This window comes from Micropterus dolomieu, linkage group LG05 (assembly GCF_021292245.1).
Source record: "Micropterus dolomieu isolate WLL.071019.BEF.003 ecotype Adirondacks linkage group LG05, ASM2129224v1, whole genome shotgun sequence".
In the NCBI taxonomy this organism is placed as follows: Eukaryota; Metazoa; Chordata; class Actinopteri; order Centrarchiformes; family Centrarchidae; genus Micropterus; species Micropterus dolomieu.
Genome location: NC_060154.1, coordinates 28,476,144 through 28,483,280, shown reverse-complemented (window position 1 = coordinate 28,483,280; position 7,137 = coordinate 28,476,144). Strand labels below are relative to the sequence as shown.

The window sequence follows — 7,137 nt, the reverse complement described above, 5'->3', positions numbered from 1 at the left end:
GTTAGGGTTCAAAGCAACTACCAGCAACATTAAAAGAAATGATCATTGCAAAGCACCTGCTTTAAAAACACATCAATGATAACATGATGGACATTATAAATATAAATGATTTCCACCCCCCTGACTCATGAGGTTTGAAATGCCTGATGGTTTTCCTGTGGAATCATGGGGAAAAGGGAAAAGTCAAGGAAAAACATGCAACACCATTAATAATGCATTTTCAGCATGTATTCTGCATCATTATCCTACAATTTAAATGAGGGTTAAAGCTCACTGCTTTACTTGTACACGAGCAATTGAACATTAAATATACAACACTAGCATATATTCACCAGTGAAACTTTCATTACAACCATTTTCAAATGTAGTTCATGGTCACATAAGACATTTTTAACCATTTCTGTCCGGTCCGGCTTGTAGTCCAACTTCTTGTTAAACTGTGGATGGCACTCTTGTGGTTTGTTAAACCCAGAAGAGAGCAACAGAGCAACTATACACTCAAGCCAAAATGTTCCCTGTTTACAGTAATGTGGGCTTCAATAGCAGGCCTATTTTATTTGTATAATAAATATATTTTTTGTCTGTTTACCACTATGACAGTGATTACACTAAGTATGTGTCTCTGTCAGAAAGGCTAAATGTTTGATATAATATAAAGCAGCAGTCAGTTCAAGGTCATGCGCTAGGTACCCAAACTTTAAAACATGTTTTGTCATCACATTCTGTTCTTCAGTTTCAAATTTGGGTACATATATGTCGCTCTAGTATTGTAGGTTAGTTATTAAGGTGAGCTGGTCCAAATGTATCGTTTCGTCGGACAGGCGGGGAGCCAAACTGGACATAAGGGGGTCGGTGTGCAGTCAGGGTGACGCTCATTTCTCTACCTCCGCCGTGAACATCCTTCTCCTCTGGTCGAGAGTGCAACCTGCGTGATTTTAAAGCAAAATGGCGACAGTCTAAGAGAGGGGAAGACGAGCAACGGTGTCAAGTGCAATGACAAGCTTGAGGACATGAGTCGTCGTCCTGAGGTAGGTGTTGCAGCCTGCTGTACAGTTTGCTGTGCGCAGGGATACGCCGTAGCCAGGTGTGGTCATCACTCAGCTATGTGTCGCTGTCGTGGGTCGCTGTGAAGGTATAAACCGCTGCAGGGACTGAATACTAAACTGTGAAAGGGTTGGCTAGAGTCACCTCAACTTAAATTGGTGCGCTGTGAGAACATAAAGTATTTGTCCGAGATATTGTAGATGCGGTTTTCTCTTTGTGGCTCAGCCTGTGTGACAAGCAGCTAGCTGACTGTCGCATAGCCTGTCAAAACAAAGTCACGGATGCGAGAGGTAGCTCTTCGCTATCCAGCTAAATTGTTTGTTTGTACTGAAGAGGGCAAGAGAAGAAAGAGCTGTTTTCTTTGAATTCGAAAGACCAGATACAGCTCTTTGTTACAGCGGTCATTTTTGTAGGATGAAAACCATTTGACGCAGAGCTACAGTGTTGCGTGTAAACTTTGTTTCTCAAGTTATGTATCTCTGCTTTCCCTTACTGAATTTAAGTGGCCATTTAAAAATGTGTAGTGATTATTGCAGTGAGGCGAATGCAACGTGTGGTAGTGGGGGAAATTTGTATGGAAGTTCATAAACGCCAAAAGTATTGCCAGTGGCCTGTAAAACAACAGTCACTGAAGTCAAAATTAGATGGTACTGCAGGAAGACGATGCCAACTGCAGAACAAGGACAGAAAAACATGACAAGCATCTAAGCACATTTTAACATAATGATGACAAATTATGAAGAAAATATAAACACATATAATCTTGAGGAAGTTCTTAAGGCAAAATACTTATACACCACCCATGATATGTCTGTATATGTATATTATAAAACAAAGTGAGTGAACAGAAGAAAAATCTAAATCAAATCAATATTTGGTGTCATCATCCTTTGCCTTCAAAACAGCATCAATTCATCTAGGTAAGACTGAGCACAGCAACAAGACACAAGTTATACTGCATCAGAAATGTCTCTCCCAGGCAGACATTTCATGGCAGACATGGGTTTCCAGATGGGCTGTCCAAGCTCTTTTGAAGAAGCGTAAAGAAACCAGCAACATTAAGGATTGTAGACGCAGTGGCCGGCCATGGAAACTTACTGCGGCAGATGAAAGACAATGCCATCAGCTCAGAACTGGCAGTGGGACCCTGGTAAACCCATCTAGTATTGGAGAAGTCTGGTCAGAAGTGTCCTTAATGTAAGGCTGCGGTTAAAAAGTCTTTTTTTGCTTAGGAAGGTTCCTAACTGAGTGAAGAGACTCAAGTGACAAGTATTGAAGTGGTAGCCATGATAAGAACTGGTTGAATTCTCTAAAAGCTAACAAAAGGTGTTTCAGTACTTCCTTTCTTATCTCCTTTAGCATAGGGTACACCGGACCATCCTATACGAAAGGAAAGGAGATAATGCCGTCCCACAATTCCTTGTGGCCTCAACATTTAAAGCGACGCACATTCTTAAACTCAAACGATAAAATCCATCGACCACATTTAGCAAAATCCTTGCAATACAGATGCACATGATATGATACTTGAATAAGACACTCACAATTTCACTCACAATGTCTTTCTTTTGGTTTGATTTCTTTTGGCTTTGCTGTAATCTAATGTTTGGATTGTGGAAATATGTGAAATAAGTGTAGTATTTGAATTTTGTACAAAAAATTAAAAATAAAATCATGGACCATGACAGGTAAAGGACATCGATCACCATGTAAGTTACCATTGGCAATTAAGCCTTTTCTCTCTTATGCTATAACTATGCATATGTCTTGGACTGTCAACAATAACTGAGACCCATATGCATGTTGTTACTAGTCTTGTAAAATAATCAAAGTGAGCTCATGACCTTTTCCATCGAGGTCAAGGAAAAGGAAGGAGATTTTTTATTTATTTATTTTTTTGACCGCAGCCGAACCCTTGCAGTCAAAAAGCCATACATCCAACATGGAAACAAGGCAAATATTTGGCTGTAGCCTTCAGCTACACACGAATTCTCAGGCCCCTCCCTAACCGTGACGTAATTGCAAGGCTCTGAGGTCTATTATCTATGTTGCCTGTAGTAGCGGCTGCCAGCAGATGCAAACTGCTAGTTGCATTAGTAATGGCAAGCCTAATAAGCGCTGGTGGAAAAACCACATCGTACAACAAGATGAATTCCTCTGCAGTGGCAGTAAACACAACTAATGGGCCGGCTGATAACTGTTGAGCTTTATAACACATTTAAGGCTGACTAACCACAACGTTAACTGTATGGCTACAGCTGACACACTAAAGAGCCTCTCGTAGTACAGCTGCTAGCCCAGCTACAACACAGGTACCCACACAATTACTCTCTCAAAGGGCCATAAATGTGCTTCTAGTGACTGTCAAAGCTCCACTTGGTTCCCTGTCTTTCCAGTGGAGAAACAGAGTCTGACAGTAGCTTCTCATGGCTGGTTAGCTCTGTCTACTAGCTCTACGTTGCTGTCTATGTTAACATTGAGCGGTGGTCAGCCAATTCTCCGCTGTGTCCCCTGACCCCTGGCCTAATATGTTATGTGGTAGGGCTGAACGATCTAATCTAATAGTGATTTTTTTTTGCAATGCAAATATTTTTTTAATAAATGATGTACTGTTCCTCTTTGACACTGAATTTCTTTTATCTGCCACTTTTGAAACGTATGCACTAAATAAAGGAATAACACTGATCTCATTTAGGCATCATTTAAGGTAATAATGTAATTAAATGTTCAATGTATTTACACAAAAACATTCTGTATGCATGTTTGCATGCACCAAAGGACCTATTTCTTTTAGTACAAGACAATCACTCCACCTTACTTAACAACCAGGTAATTCAATTGAAGATTGATTGATTACTGTAGATGTCAGACATGATAAGAAGAAAGGAGGTTAGAAAGGGATTGAGTAAAATAGGATGCTTTATGAGCAATGGTGTAAAAGAAGTATCAAGTTATTATACGTACCTATAGACGCCAAGAAACACAAGTTCCCATGTGTATTATACAGTAAGAGCTCAATACAAAATCCACAGTTCAACCACTGATTACTGAGTCCTTATCTCAGTTTAAATCTCCACAAGACTACATATCTCAAGAAAAATCTCAATTTCTGAATCCCAGGTTCAATTCTATATTTGGCCAACAAAAATAAAACCAAGTGACGCCTCTTAGGTCTAAAGGCTTGTGCAGACTACACGACTGTCAGCGTTGGCCGATGGCTATTCTGTAGACTACACAACTTGCCGTGTTAAGATGGGAAGTTTGAAGTCGTTGTGGCGTTCACACTACGTGACTGATCGATGACAGGGGGTCACACACTGCGTGAGCTGAGAGCGGCTCTTTCACCTGACTGCTGGTGTCCAAACCACATTTTGTCAAGAAAACACGTGAAATGTGAAACTGGAAATGATGCAAACCTACACACGAAACAGCTGTTGTTTATTGTAAAGATAGCAATTATAAAGACAAAGAATATGGGTGAAAGGATGGATTAGCACACGCAGATAGCAGGGATTGTCTGAGTTACAGAGAGAGCTGGAGGAGAGTAAAAAGTGTTTTGCAGTGAAAAAGTAGCCGCCTGCTCTGCCAGCTGCCTGCTCTCATTGGCTGGATGTGGATGTCGAGTCGGAAGATTTCTCCAGATATTTGGCATGCTAGATATCTGGCTGGCATTGTGATGTGTCAGTGATGTGTCGGGGAGCCGTTTTGATGAATAGTTCACTCATAACGACTGGCGACCGCCAAAATATTGCTGATATACCCCTGATCACAGCCTGACAGTCGCCAAGCTCGCCGACCGGCAAATCAGGCTAGTGTCAACTAGGCTTAATAGACAAGCTTAGTGATTCTCAACACCAGAGTTCCCCACAGGGTTCAAGCAGAATTTGAGGGTGTAGTTACCCTTTAATAACTCGCTGACTATTATAATATGTCATTATTTTAAGGATGCACCGAAATGAAAATTCTTGTCCGAAGCCGAATATAATCAAAAAAATTAGCTGAATACCGAACAAGTAGGCTACATTCACATTTTTTCCATTTATTTTGCAGTTGTTGTTTTTTTTTTTTTACCATTGCATAAATTAAATAATCAAAATGTGCTTTTTACTCACACAGGATTTGGAGAGACACATTTGGAGAATAACGTTAAAAATTACACACAAGGATCATGACATTTTAGCGATATGGGGGTGCTCAATGTCTGATTTTACATAGAACTCCTAGTTTTCTCCCAATAAGTTAATATACAGCCTATTACAATATACATTTCAACGTTTAATGCTGTAAATAAACATGTAAAAAGAGTAAAACTTTCAATAAATGTTTTTGAAGTGCGTGAATAAATCCAAAATTGGAACCCTAACCCTGGGTCGTCAGTGCGCATGTGTAGGCGTAGCGTGTATGTGTGCAGTGGCAGATGAGAACTTGCTGAAGAGATGGAGTTGTGTAGAGTTGTCTGCACCTCACAGGACTTTCGGATAATTTATGACCGTTGATCACATAAAGAATATTTTATTGTTTTTAAATAGCTGGCTACTTGCAATGGATCCACGACGTGCATGCAGTTGTCAGCAGCGATAATGCACGTAAAACTCTGCACAAGACCGGTGAATGGCAGGCGAGAGAGAGAGAGAGAGCGCCTCAGTTTAGCTGGAAATTTACAGTGTAAGTTGAATGAAAAGAGTCTGCAGCTCTGCAGTTTCTCAAGATTAAAGCGTGTGTAACCCCCCCCCTCCCCCCACTTGCAATCGCCACACACAAAAAAACACACGATTTGTCGACTATAGGCAGGACTTGACGATTCTGATTCGTCTGTAGCCTGATGATGTAAATCCTTAGTCGGAGACAGCCCTAGTATGTATTTTTATATTGCATTTCTGTCAATAAATCCTCAGAACCTTTAAGTAAGATGAAAATTTGTTATTCAAGTTTATTATCTTTAAATTGTCTGTTTTGTTGAGATTTTAATGGCTGTTGGGGACAACACACTTCTGGGGGATTAACCATTTCCGCAGAGGCACTTGACAAGGGACAGAACATCCCTAACACATCAGCGTATAGAGGAGATGGGTTTGTTTGACGTGGGTTTATATCATTGGTTCTGAACTACATTCTATTATGTAGCTTGGTAAGGATTGCTATAGCACTCTTTAGATTTTCCTGTGGAAATATTGGGATTGCTAGATAGCACAATTCCTCGATGATACAAGTATTTTATTTTTGTGCAGGGTCAATAGTTTTGTCATTGAAGAACTTCCATAACACTGGCTCTGAAAGAGTGTATTTACATTGTAGTTGTTATTAGCTCAGGAAAGGAGGTTCTGTAAAAAAACAAAAACGTGTAGACCTACATAAGTGAGTCCATCATTCCCTGCAGGTGTCTAAGTATGAGCTTGCATGGCTATAGGAGGAAGTCAGTGGCAGATTAACAGCCTAGTGTAGGTTTTCCTGCATTATACCACAGAGAGTAAAAGAGTCAACTACTCGACTAAATAAATCAGTTGGTTGAGGCATGTTATCCACAAATTGATTATATGTCACTTGACAAGGTCAAATATTTTAACCAAGATGCCTGAAGTCCCTGAATGCTCAGCATAGCAAACAGTTATGTGTTCTCGGTTGGCCTGGATGGCTGCTTACACAGCTATAAATGAAGACTCATGGGACTACTTAAATGGAAGTACACTGGCCTGAATTAGCAACTCAGCTGAGGAACAGCTGCAGAGAGGAGATATTTTAGTAATCAGGTGGATCTACCAAGAACATTGAGGTCTGCAGAAATATAACAGAGGTGAGGAAATAAGGATGGCATGTTTTCATTGAATCACATTGACATTTGACTCATTAAATCATCTGCATGAAATTAATAACTCAAGCTGTTTCTGTTGGTGATGAACATGAATATATAAATGCCGGTTCCCAGTAGAGCTTCAAGCAAATATAATTTGCATTATTGGGCTAAATTGTCGGGAAATAGTGAAACATGTCAGTCACAATTTCCCATAGGCCAAGATAATGTCAGTAAATGTTTGTTCGAACAACAGTCCAAAAGCCAGTTTATGCTTAAGACAGAGAAATGCAGCAAATCCACAC

General features: G+C 40.1%; 1 protein-coding gene across 5 annotated transcripts in view; it reads left to right on the top strand.

Annotated features, from left to right (window-relative positions):
- The first annotated feature begins 839 nt into the window (after positions 1–839).
- znf644b (zinc finger protein 644b) overlaps positions 840–7,137 on the top strand; it is a 36,850-nt gene continuing 30,552 nt past the window's right edge. For 3 of the 5 annotated variants that reach the window (XM_046050726.1, XM_046050725.1, XM_046050727.1), the window contains exon 1: positions 840–1,028. The gene's annotated coding sequence lies outside the window, so the exon portion shown is untranslated. The remainder of the gene's footprint in view (positions 1,029–7,137) is intronic. The other 2 variants (XM_046050724.1, XM_046050723.1) reach the window with 1 other exon arrangement.